Source organism: Saccopteryx leptura, chromosome 6, assembly GCF_036850995.1.
Source record: "Saccopteryx leptura isolate mSacLep1 chromosome 6, mSacLep1_pri_phased_curated, whole genome shotgun sequence".
NCBI classification, from domain to species: domain Eukaryota; kingdom Metazoa; phylum Chordata; class Mammalia; order Chiroptera; family Emballonuridae; genus Saccopteryx; species Saccopteryx leptura.
In genome coordinates this window covers 129,871,328-129,896,276 of record NC_089508.1, presented here as the reverse complement: position 1 = coordinate 129,896,276, position 24,949 = coordinate 129,871,328, and the positions used below count along the sequence as shown (strand labels likewise).

The following is a 24,949-nucleotide window of genomic DNA, read 5'->3' as shown; positions in this document are numbered from 1 at the left end:
TGGTTAAAATTATTCCTAGGTACGTTATTTTTTTGGTTGCAGTGGTGAAGGGGATTGCTTCTTTAATTTCTCTTTCTGACAGTTCATTATCAGTGTATAAAATTCCTCTGATTTCTGAGTATTAATTTTATATCCTGCCACCTTTCTGAATTCACTTATCAGGTCCAGTAGTCTTTTGACTGAGACTTTAGGGTTTTCTATATACAATATCATATCATCTGTAAGTAATGATAGTTTTACTTCTTCTTTTCCAATTTGGATGCCTTTTATTTCTTTTTCTTGTCTGATTGCTGAGGCTGAGACTTCCAGCACTATGTTGAATAAGAGTGGTGAAAGGGGGCACCCCGGCCTTGTTCCTGATTTTAAGGGAGTTGCTTTTAATTTTTGCCCATTGAGTATGATGTTGGATGTGGGTTTGTCATAGATCGACTTTGTCATGTTGAGGCATGTTCCCTGTATTTCCTTTTTGCTGAGAGTTTTGATCATGAATGGGATTTTATCAAATGCTTTTTCTGCATCTATTGATGTTATCATGTGGTTTTTCTCCTTCCTTTTGTTTATGTGATGAATCACATTAATTGATTTGCAAATATTGTACCAGCCTTGCATCCCCAGAATAAATCCCACTTGATCATGGTGTATGATTTTTTTCCATATATTGCTGGTTCCAGTTTGCTAATGTTTTGTTGAGGATTTTAGAATCTTATTCATCAAGGCTATTGGCCTATAATTTTCTTTCTTTGTGTTGTCTTTGCCTGGTTTTGAAATCAGAATTATGCTCACCTCATAAAAGGAGCTTGGAAGTCTTTCTTCCATTTGAATTTTTTGAAATAGCTTGAGAAGGGTAGGAGTTAGTTCTTTGAATATTTGGTAGAATTCACTTCTAAAGCCATCAGGCCCAGGACTTTTCTTTTTTGGGAGTTTTTTAATAACTTTTTTTTATCTCTTTTGTTGTAATTGGACTGTTTAGTTTTCTGATTCTTTCAGATTAATTTTTGGACGATTATATGTTTCAAGGAATTTGTCCATTTCCTATAGGTTGTTTAGTTTTTTGGCATGCAATTCTTTATATTATTTTCTTACAATATTTTGTATTTCTTTTTTTTTTTTTTTTTTGTATTTTTCTGAAGCTGGAAACGGGGAGAGACAGTCAGACAGACTCCCGCATGCGCCCGACCGGGATCCACCCGGCACGCCCACCAGGGGCGAATCTCTGCCCACCAGGGGGCGATGCTCTGCCCCTCCGGGGCGTCGCTCTGCCACGACCAGAGCCACTCTAGCGCCTGGGGCAGAGGCCAAGGAGCCATCCCCAGCGCCCGGGCCATCTTTGCTCCAATGGAGCCTTGGCTGTGGGAGGGGAAGAGAGAGACAGAGAGGAAGGAGGGGGGGGGTGGAGAAGCAAATGGGTGCTTCTCCTATGTGCCCTGGCCAGGAATCGAACCCAGGTCCCCCGCACGCCAGTCCGACGCTCTACTGCTAAGCCAACCAGCCAGGGCCACAATATTTTGTATTTCTGTTGTGTCAGTTGTTATTTCTCCACTCTCACTTCTAAATTTATTTATTTGAGTCCTCTCTCTTTTTTTGTTGGTGAGTCTGGTTAAAGGTTCATCCATCTTGTTTACCTTTTCAGAGAACCAGCTCTTGGTTTCAGTGATCCTCTCTATTGTTTTTTTATTTAGCCTCTATGTCATTTATTTCCACTATGATCTTTATTATTTCCTTCCTTCTATCTCTGGGCTTTACTTGCTGTTCTTTTTCTAGTTCTTTTGGATGCAGGGCTAAGTTGTTTATTTGAGCTTTTTCAAGCTTCTTAAGGTATGCTTTTGCTGTGTCCCATAAATTTTGAGTTGTTCTATGCTCATTGCCATTCGTTTCTAGGAATTTTTTATATCTTCTTTGATCTCATTGTTAATCCATTTGTTATTTAATACCATGCTATTTAGTTTCTGAGTGTTTGAGTATTTTTTAGTTTTTCTGTTGTGATTGCATTCTAGTTTCATGCCATTGTGTTCAGAGAAAATGCTTGATATGATTTCAATCTTTTTGAATTTGTTGAGACCCCTTTTGTGCCCTAACATGTGGTCTGTCTTAGAGAATGTATCATGAGCAATTGAAAAGAATGTATTGATATATTCTGCTGCTTTAGGGTGAAAGGTTCTTAAGATATCTATTAAGTCCAGTTGATCTAGTATGTACTTTAGGTCTGCTGTTTTTTTGTTAATTTTCTTATTTGAGGATCTATCTAGTGATGTTAGTGGGGTATTGAAATCCCCTACTATTACAGTATTCCTGTTGTACTCGCCCTTTACATCCATCAAAGTCTGCTTTATATATTTAGGGTCTCTTATATTAGGTGCATAGATATTTATAATGGTTATATCTTCCTATTGGATTGCTTCCTTTATCATTATGTAGTGACCTTCTTTATCTCTTACTATATAGCCTTTGTTTTAAAGTCCATTTTGTCTGATATAAGTATTGCTATCCCAGCTGTTTTTGCATTTCCATTTGCATGAAAATTTTTTTCCAACCTTTACTTTCAGTCTATGTGCATCTTTTGATTTGAGGTGTGTCTGTTGTAGACAGCATGTGTATGGGTCCTGTTTACTTATCCACACAGCTATCCTATGTCTTTTGATTGGATCATTTAATCCATTTACATTTAAGGTTATTGATATGTAGTTGTTTATTGCCATTTTATTTTTTAAAGCTGTATTTATCTTTTACTATAGTCTTTTCCTCCTTTGTTCTGTTTACAACAGTCCCCTTAACATTTCTTGCAGCATTGGTTTGGTTGTCATGAATTCCTTGAGGTTTTTTTTGTCTGGGAAGCTTTTTATTTCTCTTTCAATTTTAAACAATAGCCTTGCTCGATAAAGAAGTCTTGGTTGTAGGTTCTTGTTCTGTATTACTTTGAAGATTTCTTGTCATTCCCTTCTGGCCTCAAGTGTTTCTGTTGAGAAGTCAGATGTCATCCTTATGGGGGCTCCTTTTTAGGTGATTGACTTTTTTTCTCTAGGGGCTTTTAATATTTTTTCTTTATCTCTTAGCTTTGGTATTTTAATTATGATGTCTCTTGGTGTAGATCCTTGAGTTTCTCTTTAATGGAATTCTCTGTGCTTCTGGAACTTGTGTGACTTTTTTCTGCATCAATTTAGGGACGTTTTCATCTATGATTTGATTGAACAAGGTCTATATCTCTTGTTCTTTCTCTTCTTCTTTAGGAACTCCTATGATGTGGATGTTGTTTCTCTTTAGGTTTTCACAGAGCTCTCTTAGAGTTTCCTCAGATTTTTTGAGTCTCTTTTCTTTTTTTTGCTCTACTTCCATGTTTTTGTTTATCTTTTTTTCTAAATTGCTGGTTCAATCCTCTGCTTTATCCTGCCTGTTTTTAATTGCTTCTAGTATAGTCTTCATTTCTGATATTGTATTTGTCATTTCTTCTTTATTATTTCAGTGTCATTTTTGATGCTTGTTATCTCTTTATTTAAGTGCTCATTGTCTCCATCTATTCTTCTTCTGAGAGCTTTGAGCATTCTAATAATCATTATTTTAAACTCTGTATCCGGTAGTCTGATTATTTTCATTTCACTCAGTTCATTTTCTGGGGGTTTCTCTTGTTGATTCATTTGAATTGTACTTCTCTGTCTTCTCATTTTGTCTGTGTATACACTCTTCATTTGGGTGTTTTGTTTGTGAAGCTAGCTAAGTCTAGGTTTGGTATTGTCTGCCTCCAGTTTTCAGTTGTATTATTTCTAGATCTTCATGGGTTGGCATCAGCTGTTGTTTGTAATCTGCTGTGGGCTATTTATCTGCTATCACTGTTCTTTTTCCTGTTTGTGTTGGAGTTTTCTATATCTTAGCTGAGTCAGGTGTGAGGAGCCCTTCGTTAAGCTTCCACTCTAACAAGAGTTTTTATGTCCTGAACTGGTGCTTTCCGTATCTGGCCGCTGAATGTGCCTGCCCTGGACCTCCTTGACCAGTGCTTGGTGCAGATCGGTGGGGGGGTCAGTGCCTATGACTGATTCTTAGCCTTTTGGGAGCTCCACTATTGCTTGGGCCTCCACCCTCACCAAGGGTATGTTCACTTAGTGAGCAGGACTGTGTGTGATCGGGTCCTCTGCAGTAGCAGTGGCAGTTCCTACCTCCACAGGCTGGCCTGCGCGTGCTCACTCAAACTGCCCTGGCTTCTGCAGCTGCACCGTGCCACCTCCAGCCCGCCCGCCCCTGGCAAGCACTGAGCAGTGCAGGGGAAGGGTTGTAGCTTAGACCTCTGCACTCCCTATTTGTGTCCCTACCATGCTGCCTGGCTCGAAGCACCTTGGTCTAACTAGGGCAGATGAGCCTCGAGTAGACAGGGTAATTTCATTCTCAGGAGAAATGTTCACTTTAGGTTTGGGGAGTGACTCAGGCCAGAGGTTAGCATGTCCATTCCTCAAAGTGTCTTTCCCTGTTCCTCCAAGACCACTCTCTCCCCTGGCAACTCTAGTCCTCCCAGCACTCTCTGCTCCTGGAGTTCTGGGAAAGTGGCTGTGAGCCAGGCTCTCTGTGCAGTCCCTTTAATACGGAGCCTGGGTCTGAGAGTTCTGCCCCCTTCTCTCAAACAGTGTCTAGGCTCTTTTCTCAGCCAAATATAGTCCGTAGCCCCTTCCAGGCTCCAGGGTTCTAGGCTAGGATTCCAGTTTTGGGGATGAGGACCCACAACTCACTGGACAACCCTCCCCATCACGATCCCTCCCAGCCACTGCTCACTCCCGGGAGTGGGGCAGCCCTTTCCGCATCTTCGCCTTTCCTACCCGTCTCAGTGTGTGTTCTTTGGTGGTCCTTGGCTATAGAATCCTCTTAGTTTAGTCCGAAGATGGTCTTTCATGATTAGTGTTCTCAAATTTAAGTTCTAATCCACCTTGGTTCTGGGAAGTGGGTGTTGGAGCGTCTGCCTACGCTGTGGCCATCTTAGAACCCCCATAACTTAATTCTTAAATGTTCAGCATTACCTTTAAATAAATAAATATTAGTCATGATGATTCCAAATCTGAAATTTTCTATCAGGATAGACTTGTTTGTTAGTATAGTAAAACCACTACATAATCTGAGAGGCTATTTTTCTCATTCATGTTACTTGTCTACAGTAGGTTAACAGGGGTACTGCATGTTTTTAGTCTTAGGCAACCTGGCTGACATGGACTCCAATGCAGTATATACTTTTTTGATCACTATAATAGGAGGACAGCAGCATGGAAAATTGTCTGTGGCTCTTTAATTTTTATTTATTTTAAATAAATAAATTTTATTTATTTTAGTGAGAGAGAGAGAAATATCTGTTCCTGTTTGTGCCCTGACCAGATTGATCTGGCAACTTCTGCTCTTCAAGACAAAGCTCTAACCAATCGAGTTATCTGGCCAGGGTGCCTATCAACTCTTAAACTTTCTGCTCAGAAGTATCATCTGCCACTATGCGTTGACTCCATGAATTCCATGAGCCTTGCCTGATTTCATAGTTTATAAGGAAGTATAATCTCATCATGTTCTTGAGAGGAACTAAAAAAACATTTGTGAATAGTTGTAATGAATATCAGTTAACTTGGGCAAGTTATTTAACCTCTCTTGGATCATATTGTTCACTATAAAATAGAATCTAATGATAGTATATACTGCATAGTAGTTGGATTAATTGGGATAGCACATGTAAAATTCATAGATTAATGCCTGGTTCTTAGTAAACACTCAGTAAATGTTTACTACTGTTACCACTGTCGTCATTATTGGGCTCTGATGTAGCAGACACCATACTACCTACTTTTTTTCATGGATTAATTCTTCAAATAACTCCTATAGTAGGTACTATCACTATCCTCATTTACAGATGAGAAAATTTAGGTTCAGAGAAATTAACTAACTTTCCCATGTTTCTCAGCTGAAAAATAAAAGGTGGGATTTGAATCCAAGAAGTCTGATTTCAGAGCCTTCAATATCAACTATAACTCCCTTCCAGATAGTAAATGAGTATTAACAGAAGAATTCTAAAATGCATACTTTGATTAGAGAACTCTGTATTTATGTGTGTATACATATATTTATATATGTTCATGATTAGGATTTTTGTATTGAATTTGTAAAATATTTCCATTTTCTGCTAGCTTCTAAAATTGTTTCTAGTTTATATCATTTAATTAATTGTACTAGTCCATGCTGTTCTGTCATGGCCTGACACATAAGCAAAACTAGAATTGATTTTGTACTTCATTAAGAGAGCAAGGAACTTGGGCCAGATTGCTTTAGTGATGCCAGAAGACATAGATTCTTGGTGACTTAGCCTGAACTATGATTCAGACTTCCTGACATAGAGTACTTCCTGCTACCTCAGGTTACTTCCTATAATTGTTATAACACATAATCCTTTTATCAAAATTTGATGTACTTTGGGTTTTTTCCCAAAATTTTGAATGAATTATTTTTATGATTACTTAGTTGGTTTTAAAGAGAAAGGAAGGGAGAGGGAGAGACAGTACCATCACAGTTTGTTCCTGTTTGTGACCTGACCAGAGATCGAACCAGCAACCTCTACCTTCAGGATAATGCTCGAACCAACTGAGCTATCTGGCCCAGGCTTGAGTGACTTTGTTGTAGAAAACTATGATTGTGCTTTTTCTTTTTCCACAGCTCCCATTAGTACCTACTGAAGTTAATAATTTTGTCTTTTGAATATTCTGTTACTAAATACCCAGAGCTAAATTAGATATTTACAGAGAATCTGTAATGAGAATAAATGTTTCCAGAGAAGATGCTTCTGTGGAAACACATTGTAATGATGAGCTTTTTGATCTTAGCCAGATTTGGAGTCAAATTTCTGAATGGAAGGAGATGACAGTGGAATTAAGAGGTGACTCAAGAATATTACATTTGAGGTATATCTCAAGATATTTTAGCAAGAAGAAAAACTATTTACAAAAAGCTTGTTACTGCCTGACTGGGCAGTGGCGCAGTGGATGGAGCGTCGGACTGGGATGCGGAAGGACCCAGGTTTGGGACCCCGAGGTCGCCAGCTTGAGCACGGGCTCATCTGGCTTGAGCAGAAAGCTCACCAGCTTGGACCCAGGGTCACTGGCTCGAGCAGGGGGTTGCTCAATCTGCTGAGGGCCCGCGTCAGGGCACATGTGAGAGAGCAGTAAATGAGCAACTAAGGTATCGCAACGAGAAACTGATGATTGATGCTTCTCGTCTCTCTCTGTTCCTGTCTGTCTGTCCCTCTCTCTGACTCTCTCTGCCCCTGTAAAAAAAAAGCTTGCTACTTTTCCTACCACTGACATAAGAATGTGTATTTATCAACCTCAGGTGTATTATTTTCAGAACTAAACCTTTTATTACTATTATTATTATTATTATTATTTATTTTAGAGGGGGGTAATGAAGGGTGGGAGGAACTGGAAGCATCAACTCCCACACATGCCTTGACCCAGTCAAGCCTGGCGTTTTGAACCAGTGACCTCAGCATTCCAGGTCGATGCTTTATCCACTGTAGTAGCACAGGTCATGCCAGAATTAAACCTCTTAAGGAAATGCCTGCCAAGCTATATTAAACTTGTCATCATGGTCTGCTTTTCCATAGTTAAATGGAGTTTTTACATGGTAATTGCAATATATTGTCATGTATTTCTAGACAATAATAACAATTTCTTATTCTATTGCTGTAAAGAAGGAATAGGACATCACTTTTTCTCTTAGCATCAAAATTTGTCTTTATCTGTCAGGATATGAACAATCTGTTCTATATGGTATTGCAGTCATAGGGAAATACACATTTGTTTTGAGAGTACATGGAAGTTTCCCCTGGACGCCTGTCGTTTCAAATGTTGTATGTGTGTGTGTCTGTTAAGATAAATGTTGTTTTATAAAATTGAATGCAGAATTTAAATAACTCTTTTAAATACAAAACACAAAGTTTCTAACTGTGCCCTCATACTCTTCCTGTTAGATATGTTTCCTTTTTTTGCCCTGTAGGGATAATTCTCAAATGAGAGAGGGAATGAATATATCACTAGGAATGATCTCTAAGATTTCTTTCAGCAGTAAGACAGTCTCCTCTAATAGCATACTTTCTGGAAAGGGGAGGAAGGAGAATCTAGTGAAAGAGAATTTTATCTCTGTGTAGTCAAAATAATTTTTAAATAAAAGAAAGTATATTCATGTATTGCATGTGAAATTAAAATTTAAGTTTAAAATATCCATGATTCTTGATATTATATTTCTCCTTCTTTAAAGTAACAACCATAATACTGAACATTTGGGAGTTTAAGATTGGAAAATAATTACTCATAATTTCACCACCCTAACATAAGGCTTTGAGCATTGTTGGATTGTATCCTTCCAATGTTTTTTCTTATATAACTGTTCTTTTAATACAATATAAGCTATAATCTATTTTCTCACAAATATTTCAGTGAAAATTTTGTAAAATAATTAATAAAAAGCTTTTGCATTTTTTTATTGTTTGCAAAGTACATAAAGATGTTTACTTGATTCTCACTATTTTTTGAGTTAAATAGGGGAAATATCAGCACCATTTTACATATGAGGGTATTGAAAATACATAATCATATAAGGCCTTTAAATGGTACTGTAGTGGATTTCTGTTCTCGACAGAAGTGCTTGCTAACAGGCAAGTGAGTACATTTAATGTCGAAAGAAGAGTAAAACAAATTCTGAATATTATCATTTCCTGGGACCTAGTCCTGCCTCACTGGACTAAGAGAGCCTTTGAACAGCAATTGGCAATCGAGAAATAAAGGTTTTTGCCAGATTTTGGTAAATACATTAGACACCAAGAATCTTGAAATGATTTAACTAGTCTGGTTATTCCTCAGAGTTACTGTTAACATGATTTTAAACCTCATTTTGTTTCACCTGAAAATGAAACAAAATCAGTAGCTAAAAACCAGGAAGGAAGATAACATGTAAGCACGCAGTGGGAATGCCTTGGTAAGGTGAGAGCCTGGAGGGTCTGTGTATGAAGGGCCAGCCTTATCATATGGGGGTAGGGTATTTAGACGAGATCGGGCGCGTTCAGGGTGGTATGGCCATAGGGGGTAGGGTATTTAAAGGAAAAAATGTACCTAGGAAACTGGTCTTCTAGAGCTTTAAATATACTAAATTTGAATTCTATGGATTGGTTTATTTTCTGAAGTCTTTTTTGTGTGTGTGTGTGTGTGACAGAGACAGAGAGAGGGACAGATAGGGACAGACAGGAAGGGAGAGAGATGAGAAGCATCAATTCTTCATTATGGCACCTTAGTTGTTCATTGATTGTCCTCTCATATGTGCCCTGACCTGGGGGGGCTACAGCAGACCGAGTTACCCCTTGCTCAAGCCGGTGACCCCGGGGCTTTTTTTTTTTTTTTGTATTTTTCTGAAGCTGGAAACGGGGAGAGACAGTCAGACAGACTCCCACATGCTCCCGACCGGGATCCACCCGGCACGCCCACCAGGGGCGATGCTCTGCCTCTCCGGGGCATCGCTCTGCCGCGACCAGAGCCACTCTAGCACCTGGGGCAGAGGCCAAGGAGCCATCCCCAGTGCCCGGGCCATCTTTGCTCCAATGGAGCCTTGGCTGCGGGAGGGGAAGAGAAAGCCAGAGAGGAAGGGGGGGGGGTGGAGAAGCAAATGGGCGCTTCTCCTATGTGCCCTGGCTGGGAATCGAACCCGGGTCCCCCCGCACGCCAGGCCGACGCTCTACCGCTGAGCCAACTGGCCAGGGCGACCCCAGGGCTTTGAACCTGGATCCTCACATCCCAATTTGACACTCTATCCACTGTGCCACGACCTATTTTCTGAAGTCTTGAACATTGTCAGCTGTAGGATTCAAAATGAAAACATAGCAAAATAATTCTGAATTTTACCTTTGTTACAGAACAGGTGATCAATCATTCACCAAACACTAGACATCGTGAACTTCAAAGGAGAGAGATTGGCTATGTTCTTATGAATGGCACTATCCAGGAAAGCAGGAAGCCAGTGCTCAAAAGCCCAAAACTCCCTGATGGCGTGTAGGTTACAGTTTATATAAGGCAAAATCACAAGACACCAGGGTTTAGGGGTTGAGGGTCATGCTGGGAGCTGGTTAGTTGGAGATGTAGTAAGGGCAAGAAATCATTTCTTCCAGTCTTATGAACCGGTTCTGACATCTTTTCTAATATCCCTCTGTTTGGTTTCATGAAATAGTAGCCAGGGGGTTCTTCTACCATAGGGCTCAGGAATTGAAATACAACTTTGGTCAAGATGTTATCTTTAGCCTGCTAGAAGTCCAGACCCTGTGACCATTTAGGTCCAGGCTCCTGTCTTCTGCTGCCTTCAGTTGCTGATTATTGAAAGGTTCAGTCTCTTAAGGGGGTGTGTCTGCGTGTGTATGATATTCGAGCATCAGTCCTGGACACTGAGAATATCTTGGTTGGTCTGAGCACATCAGCCTCAGGTGCTAAAAATCGCTTGGTTGATTCCAGCATCAGCCCCATCCAGGGTTGCCAGGTGGATCCTGGTTGGGGAGAGTGTGGGAGTGTGTCTCACTAGCTCCCCTCCTCTTACTTAATAAATATATTGATAGGTAGGTAGGTAGGTAGAAAGAAAGAAAAGAAAGAAAGAAAGAAAGAAGAACAGTCTATCAGTTATTTCCACATGAAAGCCTCTCAAGTACTTGCCTCCTCACATTAAATTGCTTTTTACTCTGTGTTCCTGTCATCTGAGCAGCCCTTACAAAGGACTTCCTGGAATCCATTTCAACCAGTAGGACTGAGGATTTCCTCATCCCATTGCAGCTGCACAGCTATCCATACTCGCCACCCACCTGCAGCATCACCAATCAATCAGAGCAGCTCCATTCTGACCAATCATGACAGTGCCTTTTGGACCAATCAAACTGTGAAGATTTGGAGTCCTTATTTGCATGAGGACAGACCAGTCAGAAACCAGGGACTGGGACTTCTGTCTATATAAGCTATTTCCCCTCTAGCTCTGACAGTGTACTTTCCTTTTCCACTGAAGAAGGAAGGATATGTTTCCCTTAAGAGTGGTTAGAGCTGAAACACCAAATCCGTCTTGCAGGAGAGGATCGACAGACCTGCTCAGAGTGGAGCAGAACATACCAGACACAGCACAGCAAAGCCTCCTTGCTGAAGAGGGGTCCTGTCCCCAGGGCAGCCTCACAGCCATGCTATATCACAATTGAGTTCTGCACAAATAAAGTTTCATTCTTCAGTGCATCCCAAATTTGTCATTCATGTTGGCATTGAATTGGCACCAACAACCATTAGTTTGACAGTTTATAAACTGTTCTGTTAAGCACATTGCAATTGTGCTTATTTATTTTATGAGGAAAACAGAATTTCAGTTTACTCTTCCAAGTAGTGAAGACTATTAACTGTTTGTCTCTCTGCAACTGACATTTTGTGTGTGTGTGTGTTTTTGTTTTGTTTTTTTGTTTATTTTTGTCTCCAACTTTTGGCTGAAGAAAAATTCCCTACTACCCAAAGTTCTTTTTTTTTTTTTTTTAGAAAGTCTTCCTAGGAAGATAATTTAATTTGTAAGTTAGTTGATTAAAATTAAAACATTTTTATAGGATCTAGTTTCTTTTATTACACTCGTTTTTATAAATGATTTCTTATTTTCCTTTTCAAAATAAAATATAATATCAGCTTTGAAACGGTAAAAGGTTTGGGAATTACGGCTTTTAACAGAAAAGAACATTCCATCTCTTCTTTGCAGTGTTGTTTTGCAGCTGCAGGTCTGAGCTGACAAAAGCAGCATAAAATGTAAAAAAACAGAGGAACAGTGTTTCTTGATAAAGGAGCCTTGCCCTAGGAGCCCTGGTCGGCAAACTGCGGCTCTTTGGCCCCTTGAGTGTGGCTCTTCCACAAAATAGCACGTGCTGGCACTACCTCAATAAGGAATGTAGCTACCTATGTAGTTTAAGTTTTAAAAATTTGGCTCTCAAAAGAAATTTTAGTCGTTGTACTGTTAATACTTGGCTCTGTAAACTTGACTAATGAGTTTGCTGACCACTACCTAGAGACACTGGGGACATTTGTTGCTTCTGCTTTCCCATATTCTGCTTTTCTCAAGCTCCAGGCTTGAATCATTTTGTTTTAGAGCTAGAAAGGAATCCTAATTACCTTTGATATGAGTCTGGATTCCAAACATCTTAAATGTTCCTTCTGAGGTGTTTACTCAGCTGATATTTTCTGTTCCCTTCAGATTTCAAATGCATCTACTTTATTATGATAATTAGCAGTTATCTTAGCTGGTGACCTCATTCTCTGTTATGGAACTCGAGGAGTTCTGCAGCTTGGGGTGCTCTATTCAAGAACAAGAAATAGCCCTGGCTAGATAGCTTGGTTAAGCACAGAGGTTTCCAGTTCGATCCCTGGTGAGGTCAATGTTCCTGTTTCTCCCTTCCTCTCTTTCTAAATAAAAGTAAAAAAATAACAACAATAAGAACTTGTTGTCACAAGGTAGTTTTATTTACTTGCAGCAAGTAGAGGAGACGACGGGACGTATTCAAATCTCTGTCCGACTGAGGGAGGCTTAGTCATCTCCTATACAACAACACATTGGTTTCTTCTTTGCAGTTAGTTGGCTACACTTATCTGGTTGGGTTCCTGACAAGATCATCCTGTTTACAGCTACCTGTGTACAACATTGTGCTACATTTTAACATTTACCAAGAAACATTTAGTAAGAGCTACCCAGGCCTTTGAGATCCTTGGCCTACATATTTCTCATATATTTAAATAAATAAATATTTTTACACAACTCAGCTACATTTTTTTACTGTTTACCCATCTCTAACTCCACTAGATTAGGAACTGTAAAAAGACAAGAATTTCTTGTTAATCTAATTATTTACCTATATTTGATGCCTAATACAGTGATATAAAGTACACTGAAAGACAATGGTTTTCAGCCTCATTTAAAACCCATTTTTCCTCTTGATAAACATAAAATGGCTCTATTCTTCCATATCCTCCATGAGGATCACCAAAGAGTAAGTGAAAAGACACACATCTGAATTTTTACTGAACATGAATATTAGCATAGTTTGTATATTTACTTATTTTCTGAATATAAAATTAGATTATAATATTGAATATCATTGAAAATACTTTTTATTACATCATACAACTAGCTCCCTAAAGGGAATATGTCCAGTGTTGCATTTACCTCCCCCACCTACCACCTCTCTACCCCTACCTGAAACACACCCACTGTATGGCTAGGGGCCTCTGTCGCCATTGTGGCCATTCACATGCAGGATCTCGTTATATTCGGGCAGACGGTAAAGAAACTGTGGAGTCAGAGGACAGTGGGCCATTCTGTTTATTGGTGTCTCACCAAGACAGGCAAGCCACAAGAAAAGCCAAGGGAAACCTGCTTTTCCCATGGAGGGCCAAGGATCACAGAGGAGAGAAAAAAGAACCTACACCTCTAGGTGGTGGGGGGCAGAATCTCCCTTCTAGTAAACATTAGCAAGACAATGGCCCCTCCCAATCAGGAAGGTAACCCACAACCTCACAGACCACTAGACCTGGCATTGCCCAGCCCCCAATGCAAACTACAAGCAAACATATACATCATATTTGCAAACTTATTTGACCAACATTCCACCCCTTTGCTCACTTTACAATCTACACAACAGGTATTATCCACGATGGTCATTGTGCAAGAAGTGAGGTCATTGCATAAATAGAAATAGTACAAACTACAGCAATAGAATTACCTAGTCATAAGCTATGGGCGAAACGAGGAAGCTGTCAGTGGCACCCAGAGAGGCAAATCTTTTCTCTCTGGCAGAATACAGGCCAGAGTTCTGTCTGCAGACAGCACCATAGCTGGTACCAGAGCCCGCCCTGAGTGGGCATACCAAGCCTTATTGGTCAATACACCAGCATCTGCTGGTTCTATGTGTAGTAAAATAGGAGAACTCATTATTGGCCATAAAGAAATTACAAAGGTGCCCTTCATAATGCTGTCCCCCTGAGTACTCAAGGGATAGTACACTTCTACCTTAGGTGGCCAGGTGCTGGTTGCCCAAGGAGTTAACTGAAGGTCCACTTCTAGCCCCTTTCTGCATGGTGCCAACAAGGCCACCCACCTCAGACGGGGGGGGGGGGGGGCTGTATGGTACAGGGCCAAGTTCATTGAAATCCGCCTTTAGGGAGGGCTGTTGGGGCAGGCAAGAGCACGTTGCCCTGCTGTCCAAAACTTGGCTTGAGTAAAATGTCCTTGGTGCGTATCTGCAACTGAATGGGGGCAGCTGCCCAATGCAGGAGGGCCTCCACTGGAGCTGGGCTTCTCCGTTGAGGTCTCTCATTCAAAATCTAGAGTACTGTCTATAAGCGACGTGTCCATCCAGTAAGGGACCCGGTGCCGCCTTCCTGTCGCAGTCCCTCCTTTAAGAGTCCATTATACCACTCAATGATACCAGCAGCCTGGGGGTGGTAGAGGACATGGTACTTCCAGTCCATCCCCAGCTTCACCATTGAACCAGTGAAGCGGTCACTTTCAAGGACCAACTGTCACCCATATACAACACTCAGGTGGTCCAGAGCCTGTATGACTGCCCTCTGGTCAGGGTTATGAGCGGGGTAAGCAGCAAGCAGCCTGGTAGCAGTATCTACACAAGTGACTGCATATTGGTACCCTTCTGACTTTGTTGAGGGTCCAGTGATGTCTATCTGCCATCGTGTCAGTGGAACACGACCCTCTGGATCTGCCCAGGTGACACTAGTAGTCTCCGAGGGTGCTCCTTGGAACATACTGCACATTGCTCACAGGCTGAAAGTACCTCTGCATAGGACACAGGCAAGTTCTACGCCTTAACTGTACCCCACATAGTTTTCTGTCCTGCATGGAGCAGACCCTGGTGGAGCCACTGTGCCACATCATCTGCTCTGCAGGCACAGTCTCCAACCACTGCACTCTTGCCAACGTATCTGCCTCATCATTCCCAGGATGGGCTAGATCTTTGAAGTAGTCATTGGTATTTTAATTGTTATTGCATTGAATTTATAAATTGCTTCGGGTAATATAGACATTTTAATGATATTTATTCTTCCTAACCATGAACACGGTATGTGCTTCCACTTGTTTGTATCTTCCTTGATTTCTTTTATCAATGTTTTATAATTTTTCGAGTACAAGTCTTAAATCTCCCTGGTTAAATTTATTCCTAGGTACTTTATTTTTTTGGTTGCAGTGGTGAAGGGGATTGCTTCCTTAATTTTTCTTTCTGACAGTTTATTGTTAGTGTATAAAAATGCCTCTGATTTCCGAGTATTAATTTTATATCCTGCCATCTTGCTAAATTCATTTATCAGGTCCAGTAGTTTTTTGACTGAGTCTTTAGGGTTTTCTATATACAATATCATATCATCTGCAAATAATGATAGTTTTACTACATTCTTTTCCAATTTGGATGCCTTTTATTTCTTTTTCTTGTCTGATTGCTGTGGCTAGGACTTCCAGAACTATGTTGAATAAGAGTGGTGAAAGGGGGCACCCCTGCCTTGTTTTTTATCTTAAGGGGATTGCTTTTAATTTTTGCCCATTGAGTATGGTGTTGGCTGTGGTTTTGTCATAGATGGCCTTTATCATGTTGAGGTATGTTCCCTGTATTCCCAGTTTGCTGAGAGTGTTGATCATGAATGGGTGCTGGATTTTATCAAATGTTTTTTCTGCATCTATTGAAATTATCATGTGGTTTTTCTCCTTCCTTTTGTTTATGTGGTGAATCATCACATTGATTGATTTGCGAATATGATACCAGCCTTGCCTTCCAAGAATAAATCCCACTTGATCATAGTGTATGATTTTTTTCATATATTGCTGGATCTGGTTTGCTAATATTTTGTTGAGGATTTTAGCATCTAAATTCATCAGGGATATTGGCCTATAATTTTCTTTCTTTGTGTTGTTCTTGCCTGGTTTTGGAATCAGAATTATATTAGCCTCATAAAAGGAGCTTGGAAGTCTTCCTTCCTCTTGAATTTTTTGAAATAGCTTGAGAAGGATAGGAGTTAGTTCTTCTTTGAATATTTGGTAGAATTCACTTGTGAAGCCATCAAGCCCAGAACTTTTCTTTTTTGATAACTGTTTCAATCTCATTTATTGTAATTGGTCTGTTTAGGTTTTCTGATTCTTCCAGATTAATTTTTGGAAGATTATATGTTTCAAGGAATTTGTCCATTTCATCTAGGTTGTCTAGTTTTTTGGCATACAGTTCTTCATAGTATTTTCTTACAATATTTTGTATTTCTGTTGTGTCAGTTATTTCTCCACTCTCATTTCTAATTTTATTTATTTGAATCCTCTCTCTTTTTTTTTCTTGGTGAGTCTGGTTAAAGGTTCATCGATCTTGTTTACCTTTTCAAAGAACTAGCTCCTGGTCTCATTGATCCTCTGTATTGTTTCTTTAGCCTCTATGTCATTTATTTCTGCTCTGATCTTTATTATTTCCTTCCTTCTACTAGCTCTGGGCTTTACTTGCTGTTCTTTTTCTAGTTCTTTTAGATGCAGGCTCAAGTTGTTATTTGAGCTTTTTCAAGCTTCTTAAGGTATGCCTGTAATGCTATGAACTTCCCTCTCAGGACTGCTTTTTCTGTGTCCCATAAATTTTGAGTTGATGTATGTTCATTATCATTCGTTTCTAGGAATTTTTTTATTTCTTCTTTGATCTCATTATTAACCCATTTGTTATTTAATAACATGCTATTTAGTTTCCATGTGTTTGAGTATTTTTCAGGTTTTCTGTTGTGGTTGATTTCTAGTTTCATGCCATTGTGATCAGAGAAAGTGCTCGATATGATTTCAGTCTTCTTAAATTTGTTGAGACCCCTTTTGTGCCCTAACATGTGGTCTATCCTAGAGAATGTACCGTGAGCACTTAAAAAGAATGTATATTCTGCTGCTTTAGGGTGAAAGGTTCTGAAGATATCTATTAAATCTAGTTGATCCAGTATGTCCTTTAAGTCTGCTGTTTCTTTGTTAATTTTCTTTCTTGAGGATCTATCTAGTGATGTTAGTGGCTTATTGAAATCCCCTACTATTATAGTGTTGCTGTTGATCTCGCTCTTTAAATCCATCAAAGTCTGCTTTATATATTTAGGTGCTTCTATATTAGGTGCGTAGATATTTATAATGGTTATATCTTCTTGTTAGATTGCTCCCAGTTGGTCTTCCTTAACTTTTAGTTATCCTGAACTTAGAAATTGGCTCTATCTTCAAAATATATCAAGAATATAGCCACTTTTTACCACCACTAACTACCACTATAATCCAAAGCCCTGTCATCTTTTAGCTGGATTATTGCAGTGGATTCCCAAATGGTCTTACTTCCACCCTTGACCCTCTCCACCATGCATTTTGTTTTCAAAACAACAGCCAGAGTGATCTCATAAAAATGTTTGGTTCTGTGCTTTAGCTACTCAAAACCTTCTAGTCATTTTTCACTAAAAGCCAAAGTCCTTACTATGACTTATATCTACCAGTGGTGGTTGGCACCAATTCAGTGCCAACAGGAATCCTCAATTTTGGGTGCTATGAAGAAGGAAACTTCTTAGTGTAAACAGCTCAATTGCGAAAACAGCATGTCTATAAGGCAGCTCTATGACCAGGTGGCCCTCGGGCAGGCGCCTTGCTAGATACCCAGCTCTGTTCTGTTCCTTGATGGCCTGCTCTGCATCATTTTGTTTTGTCTTATTATTGGTCTACTCTACTCTGTTCTAATCTGCTCTGTTCCATGCTAGTCTGCTCTGGCTGGTGCTGGTCTGCTCATTCTGCTCCGGAAAAATATCTCCAGTATTTTCAGCTCTGTCAAAAAGATGCACTCTTCAGTGGAAAGGGAATGTGCGCTCTCAGCCAGGAGGAGCTGACTTAACATAGACAGAAGTCCTGCACCTGGTTTCTGATTGGTCCATCCTCAATCAAACGAGGACTCTAAATCCTTGCAGTTTGATTGTCCAAAAGGCTCTTTCCTGATTGGTCAGAATAGAGCTGCTCTGGTTGGTTAATGAAGATGTTGATGGGGCTGAAGCTGTACAGCTTTGACTGGGGAAAGCCTCAGTCGTATTAGTGAAATGGCACTCCAGGAACTTCTCTATAAGAGCTGCTCAGATGGCAGAAACAGTGCAGGCAGGCAGGTCAGGCTTCTCCCTGAGTTTGCATGAGAGGCTCCCATGTAGAAATAGCTGCAAGGCTCTGCACTCCTGATTTGAGCCCAGTTAGGCCACCAGGAGCCCTTCTCTAGGCATTTTCTTTCTCAGGCTCTACACTTATATGGTCAGTTCCCCTAGTTAAGCAGTCACATGTCATCTACTATTTTTGGCCTTAGTTCAGTCCAGCCACATTTGCCTTCTTCAGGCACACCAAGTATATACTTAACCCTTGGACAACACAGAGGTATGTTAATATGTATTATATACCGTAATCTTAAAATAATGTAAGCTAGTGCAAAGAAAATGTTAAGGAAATCATAAGAAAAAGAAAATACATTGATAATATTTACTTTAAAACTTCACTCTTTTGCACTGGTTGTCCCCCTCCCTGGACCACGCTGTCCTCACTTGCAGGCATAGTTCTCTTTTCATCTCCCCCAGGGTTCCTCCATGAGACCTTCCCTGGCCTCTGTTTAATATTCCAAACATCGTCTTCTCTTGAAGTCTGCTTGGCCTCTTTCCTTGCTCCCCTTTTTTCTTAGTACTTATCACTATGTAACATTATTCATTTACTTATTTTATCTTGTTGTTTTTTTTTTGTCTGTCCCAGTAGACTGAGCTATATGGGACAGGGATTTTTGTCTGTTTTGATCACTTCTGACTCCAGTACATACAAAGTACCTAAAATGTTAGATACTCAATAAACCCTTATTGAATGAATCTTCTCCTAAAATACTCTACCAACAGTTTTTAAAGTCAATAGCTGTCCTAATTATAAGAGCCTGGGCTCTAGATTTCAGAAATAGAGAGCTGTTTTCTGTCCACCCCAACCCCAGCCCAAAACACACCTTTTTATGCTCTTCCCTTGAAGTACCCCTAAGCCTTACAATATACTGTACTAATCTCTCCCATTCCACCCCCAAAAGTATAAGTAATTATTCCCAAATTAGCTATCCTTATCTTTCCCCTCTCGTCTCCCTACCAATACCTATAGAGAAAGAGTTCTTAACTGAATTTCATTTAACTGAACCCTAGTGAACTGCCTGGACAGATTAGCCATTGTTCTTATTCCCTCCTAAAACGTATTGATTAATGACCACAGTTTACTGAATGCTTTTAGCTAAATATTCACAGCTGGTCGATTGTTCTCTAGTAAGCATTTGTACTGGCACTTGCTTCAGTTAAATTGTTTATATATCAAATCGGTTGTATTTATTCCTAAACCTGTCTATATCCAGTCTATCTTATAATGAGTTATATAATTATATTAAATATACTATAGTATATGCTAATTTTTTAAAGATTTTATTTATTTATTTTAGAGAGGAGAGAGAGAGAAGGTGGCGAGGAGCAGGAAGCATGTACCATGATCAGTCAAGTGCAGGGTTTCGAACCAGCAACCTCAGCATTCCAAATTAATGTTTTATCCACTGCGCCACCATAGGCCAGGCGATGCTAATTTTTTAATTAACAAACTTTTTAAATTAGTTTTAAGTTTATAGCAAAATCGAACGGAAAATGCAGTGAGTTCCCATACATCACCTTTCTCCATTCCTGCACACCCTCCTCTAGTATCAGCATGTGGACAAGGCCTGCCGGGGGTGAGGACTACAGAGACAGGAGACGCAAAGACCCGACTCCAGGGACCAGGTTCAGTGATGCAGATCCGATTTATTCAGGAAGTAAGCTAGCTTATATACACAGGTTCAGCCTATAGGGTGTTACAGCGTGTCCTTCACAGCCAATGGCCACAGTCCAGGAGACCAGCCTCAAGGCCAGGAATAAGGAATAGGGAATCTTTTTAGAAAAGTAAGTCCTACCAAAAGTCTCTTTGTTTAAGAGAAAGTTCTGCTAAGAGTTATTTATGCTAAGGCCCTTTTCTATATTTCAGTATCTCATTGTTTTCATTTCCAGTTTTCTAATGACGTATGATACTGAACATTGTATCATATGCTTACTTGCCATCTATATATCTTTTTTGGTGAGAAGTCTATTCTCTCTGCTTCTGTTCTCTTAAAGATATTATAGAAAATTGGTATAATTTCTTCCTTACATGTTTGGTGGAATTCACCAATGACTCTTCTGAATCTGATGCTTTCTGTTTGGAAAAGTTATTAAAATTGTCTATTTCTTCTTATGAGATTTGGCAGATTGTATCTTTCAAAGAAGTAATCCATTTCATCATGGTTATCAAATTAATGGGCATAGAATTGTTCATAATATTCCTTTGTTATCCTTTTAGTGTCCATGAGCTCTGTACCCCTTTTTCATTTCTGATATTAGTAATTTGTGCCTTTTTTATTCTTAGGCTGATCAGAGGCTTATTGATTTTTATTGATCTTTACAAGGAACCAGCATTTCATTTTTTGATTTTCTCTATTGATTTCCTATCTTCAATTTTATGAATTTCTGCTCTAATTTTTTATTTATTTAGCTTCTGCTTACTTTGGACTTAATTTACTCTAATTTTTTTAGTTTCCTAATATGGAAGTTTAGATAGTTGATTTTAGATTTTTCTTCTTTTCTAATATATTTATTCAGTGCTATAAACTTACCTCTAAGCACTGCTTTGATTTGTCACACAAATTTTCTTAAGTTGTGTGATTTTCTTTTAATTGAAGATATTTTTAAATTTCTCTTGATTTCTTCTTTGACTCATGTATTATTTAAAAGTACATTGTTTAATATTAAGTATTTTGGGTTTTTTTTAGCCTCCTCTCTGTTACCTGTTTCTAGTTTAATTTTATTGTGGTCTAAAGCAAATACTGTATGCCTTCTCTTTTAAATTTATTAAGATGTGTTCTATGGCCTAGAATTTGGTTGGTCTTGATGATGTTCCACATAAGCTTGGAAAGAAAGTATAGTCTGCTGTTGTTGGATGACTCCAATTGATTCATGGTGCTATTGAGCTAAACTTTGTGCTTACTAATTCTTTACCTTCTGGATCTGTTGATTTCTGATAGTGGGGTGTTCAGGTCTCCAACTGTAATAGGGGTTTATCTATTTCTTTGTCTAATTGACATTTAAGGTGACAACATAGTTGGGTTAATATCTACTGTATTTGTTGCTATTTTTTATTTATTGCCATTGTTTTGTTTTTTGGTTTTTGGTTTTGTTTTGTTTTTTACTTCCACACTTTTTCTGCTTTTTGGGTATTAAGTGACGATTTTATATGATTACAGTTTCTCTCCTTTCCTACCATAACGATTTTTAAAAAATCTTTTAGTGGTTTGTTGCCCTAGACTTTACAGTATATATTTACAACTAATTCATGTCCACTTTCATGTAACACTATATTTACAACTAATTCACGTCCACTTTCATGTAACACTACTTCTTGACAGGTTGTTCAAGTGTCTTATAATAGCAAAGTTTTCCTAATTCCTCCCTCTCATCCCTTCTAACATTACTGTCATTCATTTCACTTAGACTAAGTCCATGTGTATAAGCATACCTAGTGATGCTGTTACTACTCTGGACAGACTGTTGTTAGATCAATTATGAATAAGGAAAAAGTGATTATACTTTCACTTATTCTCTAATGCTCTTTCTTTCTTTTCATAGATCCAAGTTTCTGACCTATATCATTTTTCTTCTCTCTGAAGAACTTTTTAACACTACTTGCAAGGTAGGTCTGCTAGATACAAGTTTCTTCAACTTTTGTTTGTCTGAGAAAATCTTTATTTCCCCCTCACTTTTGTAAGATAATTTCACGAGGTACAGAAATTGAGGTTATTGAATTTTTCCTGTCAACACCTTAAATATTTCACTCCACTCTCTTCTTGGTCACATGTTATCTAAAGAGATGTCAGATATATTTCTTATCTTTGCTCTTTTATAAGAAAGGTACTTTGTTGGGCCTGGGGCTTCTTTAAAGATTTTTTTTTCTTTATCTTTGACTTTCTTTAGTTTGAATATAATATTCTTAGGTGTAGTTTTAGGTTTCTTGAGAATTTTTTTTAATACTTTATTTCTATTTGGTGTTCTGAGCTTCTTGGATTTGTGGTTTGGTGTCTGATCTCACATTAATTTGGAGATATTCTCCATCATTATTGCTTCTGCTCTTTCTCTCCTCCCCTAGAATTCCCATTACATGTGTGTTAGTTACATGGTTTGCAGAGGTCCTCTAGGTTTTGAGTATTATGGTCTGTTCTGTCTTTCCGTCTTTTTTCCCTTGGTTTTTGCTTTTAGAGTTGTTTTGTTTTGGGGTTTTTTTTCCTGAAGTGAGAAGTGGGGAGGCAGAGAGACAGACTCCCATATGCACCTGACTGGGATCCACCCGGCATGCCCACCAGGGGGCGATACTCTGCCCATCTGGGGTGTTTCTCTGTTGTGGCCGGAGCCATTCTAGTGCCTGAGGCAGAGTCCATGGAGCCATCCTCATTGCCCTGGCCAGCTTTGCTCCAATGGAGCCTTGGCTGTGGGAGGGGAAGAGAGAGATAGAGAGAAAGGAGAGGGGGAGGGGTGGAGAAGCAGATGGACGCTTCTTCTAAGTGCCCTGGCCAGGAATCAAACCCGGGATTTCCACACGCCAGGCCGACACTCTACTGCTGAGCCAACTAGCCAGGGCCTAGAGATTTCTTTTATCATATTCTCAAGCTTAGAGTCTCATCAGGCATGTCCAGTCTACTAATGAGCCTGTTCGGACAGACTTCATTTTTAATCCAGTGTTTTTGATCTCCAGCATTTTTAGAATTTCCATTTTTCTGTTATGTATCTGTTCTTACATGTTGTCTACTTTTTCATTAAAGTTCTTAACATATTAGTCACATTTTTAAAAAAATACTGGGCTGATAATTTCAGCATTTATACCATATCTTACTCTGGCTCCAATGCTTGTTCATTCTCTTCAAACTTTTATTTTTGTTTTCAAGCACGCCTTGAGATTTTTTCATTGAAAAGTTGACATGATACCCTGGGTGAAAGGAACTGCTACCTGGGCCTTTAGTGAAGTGATGATAGGTGTGGGGGAAGGAGAAGCGTTCTGTGGTCTTGTGATTAGGGGCTCAGTGTCTTGGTGAGCCTGTGCCTATGGACTGTGCACTTCAAGAGTGCTTCTCAGGTTTTTCCCTCTTTAGGTTTGATAAGATGGCTCGAGGGGCTGGAGTGACCTCTCCCTAGCACTCCTAAAAGTGTATTAAGTGTGTGGAGAGTTGGGATCTCTCATGCATTGCTAGTATGAATGTAAAATGGTTCAGGTGCTTTGGAAAACTGTTTGGCAGTTCCTCAAAATGTTAAACATGGAGTTCTCATATGACCCCATTCTTAGGTGTATGCCTAAGAAACGACTCAACAATCCCATTCCTAGGTGTATGCCTAAGAGACGACCCAACAATCCCATTCCTAGGTGTATGCCTAAGAGAATTGAAAACATCTGCACACAAACTTATACACAAATGTCCATAACCAGCATTATTCACAAAAAGCCTAAAAGTGAAGAAACAACCCAGCTCTATCAGCTGATGAGTGAATAAGCAAAATGTGCTACAGCCATAGAATGGAATATTTTTTATCCATAAAAAGTAATGAAGCCCTGGTGCATACTACAGTGTGATGAACCTTGAAAACTTTATGCTAGGTGAAAGATGTCAAACACTATAGACCACATAGTGTATGACTTCATTTATATGAAATGTTCAGAATAAGTATATCCATAAACACAGAAAGCAGATTAGTGGTTATCAGCATCTAGTGGAAAGGGTGAGTGGGGAGTGACTGCTAATGGGTACCGAGTTTCTTTCGGGGTGGGAGAATGAAGATGTTGTAAAAATCAGTTATGGTTGTTAGTTAAACTACCTTGTAAATATATGAAAGCCACTAAATCGTACACTTGCAAAGGGTGAATTTTATGGCGTGTGAATTATATGTTTAAAAAATAAAGCGGTTTAGGATGGCGTTTGGTGTGAGTGTGGAAATTGTGGAGAGTTAAGGCTAAGTGGAAGAGTGGTTGAGTTAGGGTTCAGTTGGTTGGAAAAATCTAACAGAGCTGATATGGCCATTGAGAAATACCCTGAGAACATATAGAATAACTGCTAGAATATTGAGGCCCTGTTGTGGTTGGATATCATACATTTATAGTAGCACACTTTATTTTATGATTTCTCTCTAGCACCATCTTGAGCTAGATACCCGAGTTGATCTACTACTATAGAAGGATATAGAAGGATAGTAGGGCAAAGGACTTGAGAGTGTTGGCAAAAGAATATTTGAGACCCTGGCCAGGTAGCTTAGTGGGTTAGAGCCTCATCTGGAAATGCCAAGGTTGCAGTTCAATCCCCAGTTAAGAGCATATATGGGAAGCAACCAGTGAGTGTGCAACTAAGTGGAACAGCAAATAAATGCTTCTCTCTCTCTTTTTCTCCTCTTGGCCTATCCCTCCCTCCCTTTTTCTGTCTTTCTAAAATCAATCAAAAAAATATATATTTGAAATATAGCCATGGCATATAAACCTGTAGGAGAAGGGGAAATCAGTGGTCAGTGAATAGAGGTTTATGTAATTAAAAGCCAGTTGTACTACAACTATTGGAAGAGCTGAAATAATTGGAGATAGTGGTCAAAGGTTTTTGAATTTGAGGTTGGTATAGCCATGTGACGTGATGTTTTAAGAAACTGGGAGTTTTACATAAGGTAGTACGGAAAATGAGGGTGGAATTCTACCTCTCAACTCTGAGACACTATACAGTTGGGGAGGAAATACAGTGCATCTTCACTTGAGATGACTTAATGAAGGGGATTCACGTATGTAAAGTAAG

General features: G+C 39.3%; 1 protein-coding gene across 6 annotated transcripts in view; it reads left to right on the top strand.

Annotated features, from left to right (window-relative positions):
• HMG20A (high mobility group 20A) overlaps positions 1–24,949 on the top strand; it is a 99,234-nt gene that overhangs the window by 41,143 nt on the left and 33,142 nt on the right. Inside the window, exon 2 of one of the 6 annotated variants that reach the window (XM_066341759.1) lies at positions 21,762–21,825. The exons of the other annotated variants lie outside the window; for them this stretch is intronic. The gene's annotated coding sequence lies outside the window, so the exon portion shown is untranslated. The remainder of the gene's footprint in view (positions 1–21,761; positions 21,826–24,949) is intronic. 6 annotated transcript variants of the gene reach the window in all.